Genomic DNA, 22,240 nt, shown 5'->3' on the forward strand with positions numbered 1-22,240 from the left:
ATGCAAAGATTTGAATTAATCAAGCATAGTAAAATTACTTACTTACTTACAGCGGCATTCTAGTTCTCACCACATCCCCTTCAAGTGGCAACGCAAAGATTCTTTACCCCTGTGAAGGAGACAAAGTATCAGCTTTCTTGAAAAGCCTCAGTCTCTCCCATACAGCCAACTTCACTCTGCTTCACTCCCCTTACATGTCCTCTCAGTCGCATACCATGCAGACTCTTTTGTGTCTCTGTTTTGCCTTCTGTCAGATCATCTGCAAACCTGCCCTAATTTCTGTCTGACTTATTTAATACCTTTTATGTTTAGCTGATTCACATCGCACCTAAAAAGCACCAACATTTCTCTTCCCATTATCATCACCAGTATAATTTGACTCTTCCATTGCTCACCACTAGTTTTTGCAAATCGCTGACTCTGTTACCCCCGATATTCAACAATCTTGCCCTCTTTAGCAGTGGTGGCTGGCATCCTAAATATTTGGTGAGGCAACCACTGACTAGCAGTGCCTGGTCAACGCCAAAGCTGTCAGTCATGGCCTGTTGTAAACAGAGCGCCTTATTCACAAAGGTAAACTGAGACGAAACTCTAACTTTACTACTTTCCATATTCACAAAGGGCATTTACAAGAAGTAAATTTAGACTTTTGTCTCAGTTAAACTTAATTTTTGGTCTTAAGTTTAACTGAGATGAAAGTATAAAGGCTTTTGGTCTCAGTTAAACTTAAGAACAAAACTTAAGTTTAACTGAGACAAAAGTCTAACTTTACTGCCCGTAAATGCCCTTTAAGAATACCAAAAGTCGTAAAGTTAGACATTCATCTCAGTTTACCTTTGTGAATCAGGCTCAGAGTTTATAACAAACCATGACTGAGAACTCTGGCATTGAGGCTGAAGACAGTGCGTGTCTTACAGTTCATCAGTGGGTGAAGAATGATAAAAAAATGTACTCACGCACTGCATGCGCTAGCTCGCCTCCGGTCCTCCTGCTTCAGTCCCTAGATGCTGGTCTGATCTGCAGGCTGCAGCAGTTCTCTACACCAATCTGAATGCTGATCTCATGCTGCTGATAATGTTAGCAGCATGAGAGCAGCAACAGGATTGGCTGGAGCAGGCTGCCTAGACACCCGCAGGCACTGGGGACTTGTGCCTGCTCTCTACCTAATGCCAGTCAGCAGCAGTGGCCCTGCCCCCTTACAAGGCTCAGACCAGGGAAAGGGAAAAATCAACCATTTTATTTTTCACCTTTTGCGGATCTGGCAGAAGGGGGGGGGAAGACGCTCCTCTGCCCTAATGGAGGGGCCGCTGCTGCTCTTTATATCATCCAAATCCTCAAAGGCGGGGAGCACCACGTGCTCCAGGTGGCCCCTCCGGCACTGTGAACGGGTGGGCCTGAGAGCTCCTGACTGCTTCCAGAGCATGCAGGGCCCCCTTCGTGTACTTTGCAGCTGGGGCCCCCTCAAGTTACATTACACCACGATCTCCATACCTACTCACCGGATGACTCCTTGAAATTAAATTTAGCTCATCTTCAAAGGTCTGATCTTTGAGAAAAGCTGCCCTAGGTACCAGGACTGCTATAGTTAGCCTTCAGGATCCCACTAAATGGACCCAGTTATCACCCTGGTTCCGCATTACCAACCCACTTGCCTTTCACAAAAAATTCCTGACTTTATCTCTTACCTGCAGCGGCGGGCAAACCAACAAAGCTTTGGCTCCTCTGCTGCAGTCTCCCCAGAGCCCCCCTCAAGACTGCTCTTCTACCCAGGGGAGAATTATATCCTCCCTAGTGGCCTCCTGCAGTGCACGAAGAGCTGCTGACCTTATCACGCCTCTCCATTGCCTAAAAAGTACCCTGCTATTAGAACCTCTCTATAAAAGATGTTAACCAACCTAAAGAATACCTAATAACCAGCGAGACCGCTTATACTCACCAGAAAAATAGGCCATTCTATACCCTTCACATAACCCTAAAATCCTTAAAGCCCTAGACTGCCCCCAACTGACCTATCACTGGCTGTACCCTGGGTGGTATGTATCACCTGCCTGCAGATCCCAGGGGAGATGTCATTCTGTTTCCACTCCCCCCAGTTGCCCACTGCAGGCATAGCCTTTATAATGGGGAGAGGAGTTGGCCTAATGGCTAGGGCGGCCAACCTCAAATCTGGGGAACTGGGTTGGAGTCTCGGCAATGACGCTGAACATCCTGTGTTTCTGGGCAAATCACTTAATCTCCCCGTGCCTAACAAAAATGAATGTGACCTCATGTTATGCAACTGGTGGTATGTAAAGTGCTCTGATACCCGATTCGGGTCAAGTTTGCGCTATATAAAACTCTGTAAAAAAAATATATATATATGCTATCATCTGTGAGGGCCTCCACTCCCTCTGTTCTCCCTCCCGTTGGTTGAGTCACAGTTCAGCTGGGGCAGGATGGACCATGTCTGCCCTTCACTTCTCCGCCCACCATCATCAACCAGCTCTTCTACAGCACACAGCTACCCAAAACGGGCTTCCCAGCGCTAACAAGAAGAGTGAGGAAGAAATGCTGCTTTAAATAAAAAGGACAGAATTTGGAGCCAGGGACGTTGCTTGTTAGTTATGCCTGTTACCACTTGTCCGCATGGTAAATGTCAATTATCTGAATAAGGTTTTGGTTTTAAGACTATTTTTTGTGTCCCCGCATTAGTTTCCTGATTTCATTTCTGCACTGTTGAGCTAGCCTTGGGGGTTCAGGTGTCCCTGGGCAGCACCGGACTCCGCCAGCAGCTGTGTCACTCCATGCTATCATGGACAGCGCTAGGGTTTTAGCCTACAAATTATTGCTTTTATGTGTCTTGATGCATTTACCTCAATGGAAGCAAAGCAAGATCACACCACCCATAATGCATTAGGTTAAAGATGACCCCTGAGCATAAGTGATGTTGTTCCTTTACTGTAAACCACCTGCAACTGAAATTCCAGGGTCAGCATTGAGCAAGAATTATAAAACTGAACGAAGAGCTCTGCATGAGCCCTGAACCCCACAATCTGCCATAGAAGTGAGGACACCGCAAGCCTGCATTGCGCCTGGATGTAGTTCTTGGGTGTGGCACCAGCAAAGCGAATGGAACGATTAAGGCTGCCTTAATCATAATCCACATTTGTAAAGCGCGAACAATCACCCGTAAGGGTCTCTAGGCGCTGGGGGCCGTCGGGAAGATTAAGCAAGCAATTGCCCAGAGTCACATGGTGCTGGGCTAATCTGCTGCCGGCGCCGGGGATCAAACCGTGATCCCCAGATTCCGGAGTCAGTCGCCCTGGCCGCGGCACCACACCTCTTCCTTTCTAGTAGGCAGAAGTGAGTCTTAGATTCAAATGGAAAGTAATATAGGCAGGAGGCATGTGTTACTTGTAAAGCTAAGCGCATGTCATTATCCATGCTATCACCAACTGGATCTGGAGGCCTTTGAAAGGCACGTGTCTTGATTTTGGCAGCAAAGGAACCAATCAAAAGCGACTAATTAAACTGAGGCAATTTTGTTCATTTCACAAATTGGCGTGCCTTAGATATTTATTGCATTGTATTACACCAATAAATTGTGTTATTTTGCAGAAATCAGGTTAACTTCCTGTGCTTCCATCTGCCAATGTTTAAGGTAAAAATATTTAATAAAAATATAATTTTAAAAAACTATCCATTAGCATGTTGCCAAGTACTGCCCAAATTACATATTTATCAATTTTCCTCCACCCAACCAGACAATTGTTTCTTTAATGTGGCCTCAGGCTGACTTTTCCAAGTACAGTATCTCTTGAGTTTGGTATCTACCGGTACAATAACACGTCCTCTGTAAAATGCTCCTCCACTCCTGGTGTCTAGGTCCACGTTAGACCCTGCACAGCTAGCATCCAAAAAGTTGTACATATAGTTCTATTTACTGAGGCATTCTCTTCTGCTTACTGAGTTTGTCCATGTCTTCAAATGGCATGGCTTTGTCAACAGGATCCCATGCCGCCTCAAGTCACCTGATCTCCCTGGTTGAGCCCCCACTCCAAATACCCTAAAGTAGCCTAAAAACTGCACCCTAGTGTTATAGAAAGGTGTCAACTGCCGTATATGGAAACCATTACTTACCAGTAGTCTTAATTACCCTGAATCATAGTCCTCCCTATCCCAGTCCTTACCAAATGAAGAGTCCCCGACTCACACACAGGTCGTCACATTTGCTAAGAGCAAGTTTCTATTCCTGGCTAGGAAGCCATAATAGCCTGTTTCTATCCTCCCACCTCCTGTATGTGTTCAAACCCATGCACGCAGGGTGAAGGTGCAAATTTGGGAGTGTAGGAGGCAAGTAGAATGGGACAGAGAGGACTATGATTTAGTGTAATGAGGATTTCTGGTAAGTAATGGTTTCCATATCCATCATGCATCCTCCCTGCCCCAGCTCCTACCAAATATGGAAATCATAAGTTCCGATTATACCAAAAAGTATCTGCACAAACCCATATCTATTTTACACCAATCACAAATTACTTCATTGCTGTATTAATGAAAACTGATCCAAAATCCTTGTCGGCAGACTGAGCTAGATCCAACCTGTAATGGTTCACAAACACCTGAGGGGTAGACTATGTTGCAGCCCTGCAAATGTCTCCCAATAAAGCACCTCCTGCTTCAGTCCATGAAGTTGAGATTCCCCTCGTTGATCGGCCCTTCAGTACTCAAAGAGGTTCAGTGTTTGTTGACCTATAAGCCTGCACAATAGCCTCCTTTATCCATCTACTCAGGGTAGTGTATGACACCATTTTTCCTCTCTTAGCTGAACCTAAAGACACAAGCAATACATTTGAAACTCTAAAGGTTAAGTGCAGTCAAGGTAAATTGACAAATTCCTGCTTACATCTAACATAGAAGGCATGATAGATCCTGGTGCTGATGCTAAGACTGGAAAATTATCTCTTGAGAACAATGGTATCATGAGCTGACGTTAGGTACAAACTTGGGGTCCAGACGCAGCACCACCCAATCTGGAAAACACCTAAGACATGGATGATAGCTGGCTAAAGCTGTTATCTCCCCCAATCTCCTCATTGAGGTTATAGTCAATGAAAAAAGCCACCTTTGATGGGAACCATTGCAATTTAGCCTTTTCCAAAGGCCCAATGGAGCCTCTTGAATACCTGTCAGAACCAAGGACCAGGTTGGAACAATATTATGAAGAGGATGTCTCTTGAGACAAAAACTCTGAAGGAGCTGTTTTACTCGAGGCACAGTACTGGAGAGATCAGGAGACTGCCCCCAAAAAGCCCTGCTAGGGGCCCACTGAGCAGACAAAGTTGTTTGAGACAACACTTTAATGAACCCATCTCTCAGAAATTCAAGAACTGGAAAAGGAGAAAGTGACTCTAAAGCTTCACCTTTTCCCATACACCAAGTCTGAAAATAATTCCAATGCCTTTTGTACGAATTAAGGGCAGAAGGCTTCCTTGACTCCTGAACATCCATAGCCACCTGCTTGGACCAGCCCAATCTCTCTAGACCTACCATTTTCATGCTGTCAGCTTCAAATGCTGAAAGAGTTGCCCCAAGAGAGGGGGAAATTGGAGAGGTGGAGGATCAAAAGGGAAAAAATATGGGTTCTACTCTGTAGAATGAGTGGAAACCATGGTCTTCTTGGCCAAAACAGGGCAATCAACAGCACTGAAATGATCTCTTCTAGAAACATTTGAAGTACTCTTGGAAAAAAGGGGATTGGCAGAAGAAAAGGAAGTTGGGCCACGGAATAGAAAGGGCATCTATGGCATATGCCTGTGCACATCATACCACTGCACAAAACATTGGAAGTATCGCATCTTTAGGCGATGCAAATAGATCCAGCTTAGGAAAGCCAAATCGAAGGCAAATCTGCTGGAAGTGCAGGTAAAATAGATGAAACCTCTCTGAGGAAGGCAGATTGCGGTTTAGAGCATCTTCTTGGTAATTGGATATTCCCTAAATCCACACTGCCCTTAGTGCTGTATTCAATCCTTGTCTAGATTTAGACGCCATTTACTTCATATGTAAACAGTGTAACCTCAGATGTTTAAACTTTAAAGCATATAGCCACAGCAGGCCAATTAGGCCAGATGGCCAGATGGCCCTGTTAAGGTTGCTTGTAAGGAGAGTGAGAGCTCCAGCATTCTCTGTGCTAGGTCTCTAGTAAAGCACACATTTGAACTTACAGAATTCGTGGATAGCAAACAGTTGGATCTGGTTTCCATAACTGATACATGGGCATATTCTACCTATGGCCCAGATATCGCAGTATCCACTCCTCCTGGCTATGTCATCTATAGCCTGGAATGAACTCATAAGAGAAGTGGAGGGCTAGCAATCATCCTTAGAAACACATTTGTTGCCTCCTTCTCACCAGCTGCCCTTAAAGAATGTGAAGCACTTATCTTTTCAGTTCAAAAGTAAGTTTGTTGAAGAAATAATCAAACATCAATGCTTAGTACAATAAAACAAGAAAGAGTACATAAGTAGTAGCATTAATTTAAGTATTCTATCTGGGAGAAATAAATAATATGCAGTAGAAAGTAAAGAGAGCTGGTTCATACAAGCAAAAATTGACATAGTATAAATGTGCAATTGCTGGAATGATAAAGAAGTAACATGGATTCGCTCTATTATCTAAAATCGTGTAATAGGAGACCATAAATGTAGACGTTTCACAGCAAGAGATAGAGGATATACATATGTAGTATCTAATGGATGGTTGTGACAGACAGTGTACCACCATGCTAGAAAAGATAATTTAGACATATCTTTCCAATGCTTTGTGATCTGCTGAAATGCAACTGCTAGCAATAAATCTTCAATTCGTGTCTGAGATTGACCTATATCCCAATTAGTAGATAAACTTCCCAGGAAAATATTAGTAAATGAAAAAGGGATTTCAATGTGAAAAATTGTGTTGATCTGAGTCCAAATTTGTTTCTAAAACGTGAGCACAAATGGGCATGTGAAGAGTAAATGTTTTAGGCCAGCATGTTCGGCGGAACACTAAGAACAAGTATCAGAAGTGTGAACTTTAGCATCAGTAAGCCCAAGCAAGGATACATTTTGTTCGACTGCTGTAAGTTGTGCGTCCATCTGAGACCAGTTGTCTGTAAGGAATTGCAACTTCGTGTTAGTCTCCTCCATAAAATGATGAAGAGCGCAAATCTTCTCCAGTACCAGGTCTAAGGAGACAGGAGAGGATGACTTTGGCGGGGAAGGTGGATCCTTCTTCAGTGGTTTTGTAGTCGCTTTCCCTGCAGCTGGAGAAATAGGACTTGAAGAAGAACCTTTGGCCAGAGATAACGGAGATTCCTCCATTTTGGAAAATTCCGTAAAAATATTTGAGTTTTTGAGGAAGGACTGTGCCAGGCTTGTTGCAGGAAACCCCAATGTGTTCAATCTTCCCATATGAGATAGTAAGAGATGAGGGTTAAGAATATAACTCCTTAGCTCATAAAAGCAGTCAACATGCAAGCAGAATGCGTTGATAAAACAAGCCTCATGGTATAAAATGCCAGGACATGGGAACAACCACCGCTTTTCCTTTCATATGGCTGCACTATGATAAAAAGTGAGCACATCTAAAACGGCGGTCAAATTCAACATCAACCTTAGGTAAAATAAGCTTTCAATTTGGTATGGACCACCAAGTAGATTAAATGGTCGCAAGGGCTCTCACCATTAACTACATGATGCTAGAAGTGAATGTTCCATGATGAGGAGAACAAAAAGAAAAGAGTAACCTCTATATTCTCTCTTACGAGGTTCCAATGCGGCAGGGTGATTTCTTCCTTCAAAATGGCGGCGTGGTCGAGCTGAGGCTGAATTTGCAATTGCTAAAACCTGGGTCACGGTCATAGAGGCAGTCACCAAACTTTTCTACCGCGGAATTATCTAAAAAGTCAGTCCTTTAATGGGCGCCTTGTCTATCGCTCTCCTGGGCCAAGGGCCATATTTTCCCAAGATATAAGTCTTTTTCTGGAACCCTTCTCTATGAAAACCGATTTTACGGTACTGGGAGATTTTATTTATCATCTGGAGGTAAATGTAGATAAAGACACAAAAGAGCTAATAGATACCATGTCCTGCTTTGTGTTATCCCAGATTATAGAGGGCCCCACTCACTCTGCGGGCCATACACTTGATGGAGTTTTAATGAATAACATTCTTCTGAAGAACACAGATATCCTCAATCTGACTTAGTCTGATCACCAAGCGGTGATCTTTGAGATAGAAATCTCCTCTAAAAATAAGTCAACACCCCCCTAGCAACAGAAAAATTTCACGTCCCTGGCATAAAAAACAAGCTTTGATCTTAATCTCCTTTTATCAGAAATTGAGCCAGCTCCGTCCTTAGACCTAGATTAAGCATCCATGGATTACGATACTTGGCTGCAGTCAGCAGTGAAAACTCTTGCTCCCGCTAGGCCAAAAATGTCAAAGAGAGGCAAAGATTCCACTCCTTGGTTCAGCGACAACCTGAGAGCCATCAAACAAAGCTGCCGCAGGCAGTAATGTGTATGGAGGAAGGATTACAATATAGAGGAACGACAAAGATCTGAACAATGTATCGCTGAATACAAAAATAAAATTATCATTAAAGCAAAGTTAGAGTATTTCACCAAAAAGTTTGAATCGGCTAAAAACTCCACTGAGGAGCTCGTTCTTAGGGCTACAAACCTTACCTCTGCTCCTGCTGCCACTTAGTAAGTGATAGTCAGGCTTTCTGTAATGCCCTTGCAATTTTTTTCCAGCATAAAGTGCAGGAGATCATTGATGGTTACTCCGCTAGCAGTCTGGCTACCGATTCGCTCCTTGATACTACTTCGCCAATTAGTGACAAGCAAGACACTTTCAGAGAATTTACCTATCAGCCAGCTGGATCTTACAACCAATTCAGGTTCTCTAAGCAGACCCCTGTCTACCTACAACATAGTTGTCATATACCTGACTAATATTTTTAACACCATGTTTAGTACAGGGCATTCCCCAAGCAACAGAAAAAGGCCTTTGTTTTGCCACTAATCGAAGCTTCCTTTTCTGGCTAAATTAGCCAAAAAAGCCATGAACTCCCAGCTGACTTTAATCATCGAATCAAACAACCTCCTGGATGATTCACGGTTTGGTTTCCGCAGGGGCCACAGTATGAGGATGGCACTTATTGTCCTACTTAGGAAATTAGATTAAAATTAGATAAGGGCAGCAGAGCACCCTTGTCTTATTAGAGCTGTCTGCAGCTTTCAACACAGTCACTCACATTTGTTTGATTGACCAGCTACGGAAGACTGGGTTCAAGGACACAGCCCTTTCCCTGCTCCATTCCTTCTTTTCAGATAGGATCCAATCAGTGACTCTTAGAGAATTTACATCTGAGCCCTATGACCTGCTCTGTGGGGTCACTTAGGTCCAATTCTTTTTAATGTATATGTCACCCCATAGCCACCTTAATCAAATCTTTTGGGTTCTCATTGGTGACCTATGCTGACGGCACCCGGATGGTGGCGTCTCTTTCCAATAGTAACCACAGCACAGGTGAGACCTGTTGAAACTGCATGACTGCAGTTAGAAATTGGATGAGTGATAATTGTCTCAAATTAAATTAATCTAAAATAAAAGTGATGATATTTGGAAACAATGTATTCTTTTGGTCCCCTTCTTGGTGGCCGCAAGAATTAGGGACACTCCCTGTACCTGCAAAGAAAGCAAACAATCTTCATGTCACTTTTGATGACAAAATCAGATTAATTTGGTCATCTCTTCCAATTTTTATATCCTGAGGACCCTCAAGGAAATAGCTCAGTTCATTCCAATTGATTAATTAAAGATGGTGGTCACAGCCTTAGTTCTCGCAAGATTAGATTATTGCAATGGACACTATCTAAACTTGCAAAAGAGATCCTTAAATAATCTGCAAACCATTCAGAACGTTGCTACCAGGATGTGCATTTCATTCATTAACTCAGGTCTTAAATGAGCCACACTGACTTCCCGTCAAATAATGCATTGTCTTTAAGGCACTATGTAAAGCATTCAAGGCTCTAAATGGCACAGGTCTGGATTACCTAAAGAAGAACCCCAAATGGTATTTTCCAGCCAGATCTCTACGTTCTAGCTCTGCCAGGTATTTGGTTGCCCCCTCCCACCACACTAGAGTCTCCTGGGGAGGCAGAAGCTTTATCAGATATACTGCTTAACTATGGAATCATATTCCTCAATCTGTAAAGTCTGCCACAACCCTTCTGGTTCTTAGAAAATCCTTAAAAACTTGATTATACTCCAACTAACTGGGTCTCTTTACTTGGGTCACAGGTATTGCCAAGAAGTCTCCGGGCATATGAGCACTCTATAAATCCTTTCATCATCATCAACGCCAACAGATGGTGCTCTGTTTAACTCTAATCTGTATTGTGAGTTTGTTGAGAGCCCAACTTCTTGTGCACACCTTGCGGTTTAGATAACATTCTGTTCACATGGTTGTCTGTCTGCACTAGTAGATTCAGGCCCTCCAATTCCAAATAGAACTGCTGTATGGCCTTCCATACAGATTCTAGCTCCCTCAAATTGGACGAGTAACCCCTCTCTGTGTCTGACCACTGACCATTCACCTCCCTATGGTGGCATACTGTTCCCCACTCCCAAAGACTTGCATCTGTTGTCCATATCTGTGGAGAAGGAAGGTGAAATGGAGTTCGTTTCACCAAGGTGGATTCCGAGAGCCATCAATGAAGATTTGACACAATCTAAGGAGTTACTGGAACCAACATTAACAAAATCCTGAGACGTATGATCCTAATGACTCAGGAGATGGTTGGTGAAACCCTGCACCTGTAGCCAAGCCCAAGCTGAAGCTGAAGCTTGCTGTTGGTTCAAGCGGCAACTTTCCTGTACTTCACCTCTAAACTAGTATATTGAGGCTTTCATTCTATCGTTCTTCAGATAATTTTGCCGGGTTTATGTAATTATTGTTGATTCCTTTAACCACATGTGTACTCACAGTGCTCGTTTGCTGTCCAGCTAGGTTTGCACTGTACAAGTACTACTGCATACATAGATGCATACAGATGCGTGGCTTAATTTTGTCTTTGACACATGGCCAGGTGTGAATAGAGTTGATAGAAGATTTGTCACTTCTTTGCTATTTTCTCATTTAGAAATGATGTGATAAGGAAGCCCCACAATGTGATAATGCATCAATAGCTTACTCGTAACCTTCATCTTCTGGAGGAAATTCAATTTGACCAGTTACAAATTGTTTCTATTCCATCCAGTTAACAGCCTATTGAGTTTAGGTATACCCTCTGAAATTCTGTGGAGAAAATTTAACTTTATGACAATTTTTTCTACTTGGAACTATTTTTTTTGTTGCCTAATATTGTGAATTGATTTTAGTTGGTATTTCACCAACCCATTAGAATGTTCTATACTACATCTGCTAGTCACTTAAAGATCCTATTCCCCTCCTTGCAATCATTTTCAACAGAATCAGGGATTAAACCACTACCGCTGGGTATCTTTTACTGGCCACCATCTAGTCCTAATTCGTCCCAATGATTTGTTGTGCATGAAGAGGGCTCTACCCTGGGCAAGAGACCCCTGACTTTAAGAAATCCATTTGCACCGTTGAGGAACCTGAATGATATAGACTGACTACAAGAAGGGGAGGGTACGGGTAGAGCTACTAACATTCGGGTTGAACCCCCTGTGAACCATGTGTGAGGGAGGAGACCGACTCTGGGATAATAACAGAAACCTGTTACAAGCGCAGGGATCAAAGTCAGTTGTGACTAGACAGTGTAATTAGGGCCACCATCTCCCCCTCCTGCTCCCAGGAGGGGCGTACTGTGGGTGCTTTAAAAATAGTTTCATGGAACGTGGCAGGTTTAGCAAGCAAGTTTTTGGATCAGCAGTGGCTCCATTACATCAGAGATTTACATATAAAATGCATCCAGGAAACGTAGGAGCAAGCTAATAACTTCTTTACAGAAGGTTATAAAACATTTTTCTGCCCAGCATTTTGGTCGAGTGCAGGGAGAGCAAGGGGGGTCTAATCATGTTTATAGACCTTGGGATTCACGGTAGGTGGAATATCCTGTTGTGGGACTAGGATGTTGCACAAGGGCTCACATTCTTAAGCAACCCTTACCGGTTAGTTTTAATTAACTTTTATAATGCGAAATCACATTCACAGGGATTGGCTAGCTTCTTTGAATTAAGTAGACGGCTGGAGCATATACAGAGTGAAGGTCTGTCACAGTCTCAACTAATTTTAGCCAAGGACTTTAATTGCCAAAAGTGCCCTAATTTGATGGTGACTCATCGTGACTGGTCAACCTGCACATTATGAGAGGGACCACATATGGAACATACTCAGAAAGGGCGGGATTTGAGTGTCCTCCTAAACACCTATGGTCTAACTAACACTGGACCTGATTGCTACCCACCCTAATACAGCTGTGCCCCGACTTACAAAGGTAGAGACTGCTCATCATTTATCGACTTTATATTTGTGACTCTTACATTAAGGAGGTTTATATCTTTTTTTAATAATAATCACAGTATTTTTAGCAACCATAATCCGGTGGCCATGTCACTTGTTACCCCTCGGAATCACCCAGCATCTCACAGAATAATTGGGGGAATGATCTCCGCAACTGACCATGGTAGGCGGCTACGTTGGGCACAGGTTGACACCGTTGCTTCTAATAATTCACTTTCCAACACAGGCACGCAGGGGATTCTGAAATGTCTAGACCCATAAGTGCAGGGGGATGAATTAGTTCAGGCATTCACTGCTATCGCAAAACTAGTGAATGGTTTACTATCAGTGCCGGCATACTCCCCCAGTACGGACGCCCCAAGATGGTTTGACGGGCAATGCTCTCGGGCCCTTAGAGCCCTAAAGATGACTCTTAAACAGTCACCGAGAGACAGGGGTCGGGTGGTGGCCTGCCGTAAAATGTATAAACAAGCTGTCAGGGGCGGAAGCGCCAACTGCAACAGAAGGCTTGGGAGGAGTTAACAGGCATCTGAGCTAAAGGACTCTACTTGTTTCTGGAGGGTTATTAATAACCCATGTTTTAAAGATTCGAATAACCCTGGGCGAAGCTACAACATTTTACCAGAGCCATGGCAGGCTCACTTCGAGGGACTGTATAATCATTCCCACTGGGAGGAGCAACTACAGACACCTACCCCTGAACAGAGAGCTGAGCCCATTGCCTTCACTTTAGAGGAGGTGAGATCAGGAATTGAGGGTATCTCGCGGAACAAGGTGCCGGGACCTGATGGGATTCCGCCAGACCTCTTCCGATGCAACACAGAGGTATGGGCGCCTCTCCTAGTGAGGGTTTTAAACGTATCAGTAGCATCGGTAATGCCAGTATCATGGTCCCGATTTTTAAGAAGGCAGATGGGGACAGTCCACATTGCTATCGCCCGATATCCCTTATTGATCTGAAAGTGAAGGTTCTGGGGCGAGTGGTACTAAACAGGTTGTCGGATGGGACAGTGGCCAATCAAATGATAATGGACTTACAATATGGGTTCCGAACCGGTAAATCCACGGCAGATGAATACCTCAACCTTTATCTCATTACTGCTAAATACACAATAGCCAAATCAGGGACATTGTATCTAGCTTTAATGGACTTCACTGCGGCTTTTGACCGAGTGAACCGCTGTAAACTCTGGAAAGTTATGGGAGAGCTTGGGGTGGACCCAGCAATAACTAACACCCAAATGGCCCTACACTTTAACACTACTGCAGTAGCTAGATACACACAGGAGGAGAAAACCATGGATCATTTTAACTGCTTTAGTGAGGTCAGAAAGGGCTGTAATTTAGCGCTGTTCCTGTTTACACTATATATTAATGGTCTCGATTCTGCCCTAACAGCCTTACAAGCAGACACCCTGAGGATAGGTACAAGATCGGTCCCTGGTCTGCTTTATGCGGATGACGCGGTACTCATTGCACGCACCCCTAAGGGCCTGCAGCTTTTACTAGGTGGGTTTGGGACTTTTATGAACAATGTGGACTTGGCCCCTAACTTAACTAAATCCTTTATAATGGAAATTGGGAAGAAGTGCAGGAAGCCCAACAATTAAACAGTAGCCACACATACTCTAGTGAAAGTACTGGCTTTCTCATATTTAGGTATTTTTTTCAACCAAAATCGAGTTTTAAACATTTACTAGAGGAGAAGTGACTTGGTTTGACAAGGCCCATTGGAGCAATTGAAAATGTTGCTCATAGGTTAGGCAGCTGGTCACCTGGGACGATTTCAAAGTTATATAACTCCTTTTGTAGCTCCACAGTTTTATATGGTAGCGAGGTGTGGGGATTTAAGGTGGCTAATAAATTACAAACCGTAGACACCAGATAATTTAGGCGCTTGCTGAAAGTCCCTAATAGCACCCCTGTGTACATTGTTCATGAGGAATTAGGGTCCAAGTACATCACTGATATGGTGGCTGTGAACCCCCTACTGTGTTGGGTGAAGATCTGATCCAACGACGAGGCAAGCTTTGATAGGCTAGTAATCCAGGACTGTCTCTCCCTCAATCATGCATTGGAAAGCCCATGGTTAAAATATGTAAAGGAAACCCTCACCACATTAGGACGAGTAGATCTGTTCACCAATCTTGATAAAGTGGGATCACTAGAAAAAGCGCTTATCAAAGATCTGTTTTTTAAACATGTCACTGCACAACGTGAGGAAAGGGAGCTCAAGAAACCCACGGTCAGAGAATACATTTTAGTAAAGTCAACACAGGGCATGGAACCCTATTTATCCCTTATAACCAGTGCACACAATAGATTTTTTAATTACACATTTTAGGCTGAATATATTTCATCACCTATTGACTGTACCCCCTGGCATTACGGTACACACAGAACAGAGAGGACCCTGTGGCTGTGACAATAGGTCTCCACAGGACACCTTACATTTTGTCCTCCTCTGTCTGCACTACTCACTCCAGAGAAGAGTGTTCCTTAAGGGGCTTTTAAGAAAGCTTCGATTCAGACAGGCACGTGTTGCCTTACTCTTTTTACAACTGTCATCAGATGTTTTTACACTTTTTTGTGTCCCTAACTTTTTAAGATCTGTTTTAAAGTTAAGAATCACTAGGGGTGTCTGAAGGCCATAAGAGTTTTTGTCAATTTTGCACTGTGTGAGGTTGCTATAATAGCCTTGAACTGTGGGTTACTTCTTAGGACCAGGCTCAGTTTTTTACATGTTAAATAAATGCCAATTGGGAATTTTACTGTTTATATTCTTTTTTAATCTGAAATTAAGTCTGCTTGCTGTATCATAAATTTAAAAGACCAAGGGGGTTAAGAACATTTCATGGATCTCGTGCTGCTTTAATGTACACTTGGCTGTTTTTATGAAAGAATTTCATATTTGATGTATATGTAGCTTAAAGATGTCTCTTTTATGGCCATATTTTTAATGCCGAATAAAGATTATTATTATTATTATTAGTTGTTGAATAGTGTGAATTGATTTTAGTTGATATTTCACCTAGCCAGTGGAATTGCCTATACTACATCTACTAGACACTTCAAAGTCAATATCCAAAAACCCTTATGCTGTAACTGGTTAGAATCACGTTCATCTGTAACCGGTGAACTCAAATTTGCACCAGAATACACTGGAGTTCTAATCATCCTTGTCACTGTTCTTGAATCTGTGTCGTCGACCAATGTTGGTGCTATGTGCATGAAGCATATGTGAGTTATAGACTTTCGACCGCCTATTAAGTGAAATTCAAACTTCAGGACATTGAGTAACTGCTGGAAAATGAGAACTATACCTCCCTTTCTGAGTTCAGTAAAGGTCCTGACTAAGCCATACAACAACCCACTATTCACGAGAAATAAAGAAATAATTCAACTAACTTAAATCCATATTTTTGGATACATTCAGGGTATCAAAGAGACAGTAAGTAGGTGAGTTTCAAGACTGAAAGCCAAGTTATGGGACTTGACAGTAAAGTGGCACATATTTAATGCTTACTGTGATGTGCAAGGGACCAGTGAGTTAAGAATTACATATAGGTTGGCTATAGAAAATACCAAGAAATATTATTTCTTAAATCGCAGAACAGGAGCAGGAAACTATACCTAAGGACTCTTCCAAATTCTGAATGAGTTGACTCTTTTTAACATTAATGCTTACCAAACAATTATTTGGCTCGTAGTAGGGACTCCCTTCTCTGCAAATATTTTAGAGAAATCTGCAGATCTGGAAACCAATGGCTTGACAAGTGCTGTGCCACTGGGTTTCTTGAGATCACATTTAATGGAAATTGCTCATTTAAGTATGATGAAGTGAAGTAGGAGCTAGGTGGATCATGGGTCAGTAGTACTGCTTATGTAGCTGGTCTGTCGGGGGGTGTTGAGGGTGGCAGGGAATACAAATATGCAGAGAGATTATACTAAATCAAAGATTGATAATTGTAGTTCCATTCAATAGCACCCTGCTTTAAATTATCTCCTTGTTAAATTAACAGATATAGACATGGCTGGACATTGAGTTTATCCAGTGACATTAACTGAATCCAATTTCTCATCCCATTACCACCTACTAGAGTTAGTCTTTCCTGTGGAACCTGAAGAAATGGCTATGACAATGCACAGGTTTCCGGTCCATGGCATGTGGGGGAACAGGCGCTTAACGGATATACTGATGATTTTGATACATTGTTATGAAGACAGGAGAAGTTACTGAATACCTGCAAGCTTTGTAGAGCTTGTAGGCTAGATAATTGTGGTTCATCCAGAAAGATGAGGGCATTGTATAGGGTGATCCTGCCCTCCACCCCCGGTGTCAATTAAACCTCACTTATTTGTACATCAATTTGCAACCATTTTGTGGAAATATGGATTTTCCTGGTCAGTTATGTCCCCTATCTTGGACCCCAACGGTTCTATGTGCATGTCGCAAGTACATGTATGTTCCCTCCAGTTCCAGTATTGATGACGCAAACACATGCGTGTCCACCGTCAACATGTCCTCTGCCAGATCCGCCATGAATAGGCCGGATATTCCACTCTTAAATATGAAAGGCCACCGGCTTTATATGGTTCACTTATGCCACTTTTCAGTCCAGGCAAGTAGGCCCTGATTCTGTCATCAAACTCTTCTTGCCTTCTGCCTCTAAAAGCTCCAGCCCGAGCCTGCATCTGTGACCATGAACTTTGTCTCATTCTCTGCGCTGCTCACGAAGCCTGACATCAGCTTACTCTCTGCCAAGAACTGTATTTCACCTTCGAATTATCTGCTTCCCCCTCAGCCGATGCATTCCTGCCTAGTAGTTTAAGTAAACATTCTTCCAGTTACCAAGCAAAAAGACCCATCTTCTCTGTCCTCATGCAAGTAATTCATAGCCTTGTTACCATGGAATATTCCTACCCCCTCGCATTCAGTGTAGACACTTAGACGCTTGTACACGCACAGTCAGTATAGAATAGATTCTGTCCGAGAGTCCTCCTTTTTGGATAACATAGTTCTTTAAACATAGGATGTTAGATATGATTTGGGATTAGGTTGACTTGACCTCCCAGACTTCTCGTCTCCACATATAGAGCTAAATGTCAAGTCCCCGTCATCCCCTAGTTACACGTCAATTACACGTCATACTGCTGCGCGCGCATCCATGCCAAGTATTATCTTATAGATCCTCCTATACATGACATCACAACCAATCATGTTCCTTTTTACTCATTATTACACCCATTTTCGGTTACGCAAACCAAACGTCAATGTCCTTATCAATTGTTACGCCTACTGTATTCACTTCATTATAATGTATGTATTATAAAAGTTACTGCTTGTCAATAAAGTATGTACTTCACTTCCTGAACCCCCGTGGTGATGGAACTTGAGGCATCCGATTATAATCGCTTATTGGAATAAAGCCCATTCCGAAACTCTAATATCACGGATTCTGCCTCTCATTTTACTGAGCTATTTTATAATGTTTCTGTACCAAATTCAGTCCCGGTAAAGGAGAAATATTTACCACATGATGGCGCCCGAACAGGGACACTTTCTCATCTCACGCGCCGGCGGTGTGTTGCAGGCCCGGTCTCCTGCCACAGCTGGACGGACAATAACGCGTACCAGCAGGATTTCCTGTATCTCCCTCCGGTCAAGCGGGGGCGACTGAGACTGCAATCAACACCCAGACGAGGCGGTGAGAAGTGCGAAGTATCCCGACCAGAGCCTAGCTGAGAGAGCAAGATCCGAGGTATACAGAGACCCACCAGTCCGAAGTCAAGCCCAGTGTCCGACGAGTCGAGTCGAGTCGAGTCCGGTCCGGTTCAAGTTCAAGTTACTGAGGCCTTCCGTTTCCGAAGCTACCCGGTGAGTACCATTGCTGGGGAGGCATTTCTGACGTGCACATAGGTTGTGCCGGTCAAGACGGGTTTGGGTACACAAATCCGGTCTGCACTGTTTTAGCAGTGTATCTGTACTGTTTAGCAGTATATCAAGTATTCCGAAGTATTCCGAAGTGTCTAGTTATTGTCTAGTTATTGTCGAGAATTAAGCTTGGTGATTAGTTATGCAGACGATCATCATTGTTGTTTCAGTTAACGGTTTAATGTTAAATGTTTAAAGTGTTTAAGTATGTTCTGAATATCGTGGTATGAATGACTGTTCATTATCGTGTTTATTGTATTAAGTCTGTTCAAATTCAAGTATCAGGTCAAAATCAAGTATAAGGTCAGTTCTCAATATGCCGCTCTTTTCGAAATTAAGACAGATCACTACCAGAAAAGGGGTTCTCGAAGAAGCCGTCCCTATTCCTCCTAGGGACACTCCAGGGCACTTTATGTATCACAAACATGGCTTAGACGCTATATTATTTCTTGATTTATGGGTAGACTATACCAAGGGATTACCAGAAAGTCAAAGGTGGCCCACAGCGGGGACCTGGGATGCAGAGTGCATCATGAAAGTCGAGGAAGAGTTATGGAAAAGAAAAGTCAGACAGTCACAGAAAGACGCCGTTGAATTATGGCGTAAAGAATCACATAGACGAACAGAAAAAGCACGTAGACAGGAGGAGAAGAGTAAAGAGAATTCCAATAAAGTTCGAGAGAATCTATTAATTGAGGAAGGTATCCGAGTAAAATCAGAACAAGTAGACAGACAAAGAAATGCCCTTATGAATGGTATGTATCCTCTCCTGGCCGAAGGATTACCTAAGGCTACTCCAGAGACACCAAAAGACTTGCCAACCCCATTGTTCCCAATAAAGGTACATCCTAAGGGGCATCCTAGAACCGCAGAAGATGTTTTTCTTTCCTCATATTTAGATGACGCAGCTCCCGAGTATGCTAACTCTGCCCTACATAGACCGCATACCAGGAAGGTTCAAGGCCAAGATCCAGTACCCGTATCCCTGCAGCAACAAATCGAGTCACAAGTTCCGGCAAGCACATCTGTTTCTGTATCCGCTCCTACAGCTACTTCTATGGCTGTGTCCACACCTGTAGTTGCTGTGTCACGTTCGACGAATCCTTTTACACCCGACGCCCCAGATGGGGCCGCGGGAGGAGCTACCAATGTCTTTTCTACGCCACCCAGAATAAATAAACTTACTTTTCAAGAGTCAGCGCATTCACGTACACCCAAACTCCTTAGTACCCGTACGCTTAAGGAACTTCTTATAGACTGTAGATATGACCCGGTGCCTGGAAAGGAGGACGAAATGACCCTAGCATCATTGCGTATCAGACGAGCCGCAGTGTATTTAGCGAAGTTACCAGGAATGACTGCGCATCTAGATAATATATATCATTTTGTCCAAACAGGGCGAGATCCAGAATGTATTTACAGAGCTATGGAATACCAGAAAGTAGAGATACAGGGGGAACTGTTACGTTTCCTCATAAACTGTGTGATCAGAAATCAAGACCGACCGGGGGTAGACCCGGAAGCCATGAAAATTCTTACAAGATGGAGCCAGAATATATCGGAAGGGAGACATGATAAACAAAACTGTATAATAGCCATGTGCCGAAAGATCCGTAAAGAAATAGAACGCCTACACGAAGAGCGATTAGAGGTAGACGAGTTCGAACAAAACGAGGAAGAAGGGTCAGGACTGCCCACAGGACAGTCGGACACCATAGCCTATGTAGGTAGAGGAAGATCTTGTAATAGGAGTAAGACTAGATATCACACTGACTCAATACATCCGATATGTCCAGATAATAACAGAAATTTTCAAATACCTATAATTAACATAAGGTCTAACGAGCATTCGTTCCAAACCGCCGACAAACTACTACAAGAACGAAGGGGTTATCATTTCCTCGATTCTATGGATGAACAAGATTTAGCCAGGGCAGCTGTCCATTGGGTGGACAGTCCCGGAAAATATAGTGATGATACAGTAGTACGCACATTTTTTAATCTTACCCCAGATGAACAAAGGTTAGCTGGGATTTATATGATTCAACAACTCATTATACTATATCGGAGTCAGCATTCGGACCCTGGTCCCTTGCCTGACATACTGACTGAATTACTTATGAATAAATGGAGAGGTCCAGGTACTGAATTAATTAAAGAAATTCTAGAATCAAGAAAGCAGTATATTCTTTTTGTATGTTCAGAACATGTTCCATTGTCTGTCAAGGAAAGAACTACGTATCACATAGATAGACAGAATCCCTTACGAGAAGTGCACCCAATAAAGGGTGAGGACAACGAGTTTAAACGCGTATTTGTATATACGCCTATATCGAAAATAGAATTGTTAGAAATGAAGAAAGTAGTACCCAGTCATGACAAGGACCCAGCGGGGTTTCACCGAGAAATTAAAGACATGTTACTCATGGGAGAATATACCTACCCCGACATTATGACAATATTAAAGGTGTTGATGCCTGCTGGCATTTATGAGAAACTCAAGGAAAAAGAGTGGGAGGTAGGTGATCAAAAGATAGAATGGTCAGCATTAGAAGCAGAAGAAAGGGCCCGAGGTCCAGGTTCGGGGCTTGGGGACAAAACTAAGGCATTACCAGGACTACTAGTACAGGTACTGCCACGTTTATTAACTACGAAAAAGGAAGATTGGGGTACAATTTCAGCCTGTAAACAGAAGCAAGACGAAGACACTAGTGATTACTATGCCCGTTTTGAAAAATGTTTTGGTATAAATAGTGGCATAAAAGCAAGTAGCGAATCATACCCACATCTGTTTGTAACAAAATTAGTAGAAAATGCTCTGCCCCCAGTAAAGAATAGAGTATTAAAATTCGAGAGTACCTGGCAAGGTAACACTCCAACACAAATGTTACAAATGTTACAGTACCACCACAATAGAATTAAAGAGGAACAAGAACATGAACACAGACGCATGAAAGACACGAAAATGAAAATGCTAGTTTCCCAGACAGTTCCAGCTGAAGGACATAAAAAGGGTATGACACATTCCGATTCAGCAGGACCTGTAAAGGGGACATGCAATTATTGTAAAAAGCCAGGCCATTACGTACACGATTGTCCAGTTTTAAAACATAATATCGCCATAGGTAAAACACAAGAAAGATCACGGCCACTAAGACAAGATCAGAATGAACAAGGAGCTATGCAGCATGCCCAGGCCATGCCAGCCTCACAACAGCCAATACAGTTTGTGCCAGCTGCACCACCGTTGCCTGCTGCTGCCACACAGACGACAACACGACAAATGTATCAGACCGCACAGTATGAATATCCCGAGTATCAGCGTTACGCATGAACAAGCCTAGAGAGGGAAGTTGACTTACCCCTTATCGAGATTCCTGTAGATCAAGAAGGACCTTATGTACATAGTAAATTATTAGGACAAGATAGAAAAATTTTACTCGATACAGGGGCAAGTCGAACAACTATAAAACGTAGTGAAGTTCCAGGGGCACCCCTCTCAGGCTCACAGAATATTTCCCTTGGTTTTTCAGGAAAACCTATTGTTAATGAAGTGTCACAGCCTTTGCCACTTACGATAGGACCTCTGACCCGAACTACAGATTTACTGCTTACTAAATCATGTCCAGAAAACTTGTTAGGAATAAAAACGTTGAAAGCCCTAGGAGCCATAATATGTTGTTCTCCGGAAGGAGTAAGGTTGTTTTTACGTGATTTTAAAGGTCACTATGTATCTAGAGACATGGATCCCCGACTGCAGACTTTACCTACACACCTATGGG

This window comes from Triturus cristatus, chromosome 10 (assembly GCF_964204655.1).
Source record: "Triturus cristatus chromosome 10, aTriCri1.1, whole genome shotgun sequence".
Lineage (NCBI taxonomy): Eukaryota > Metazoa > Chordata > Amphibia > Caudata > Salamandridae > Triturus > Triturus cristatus.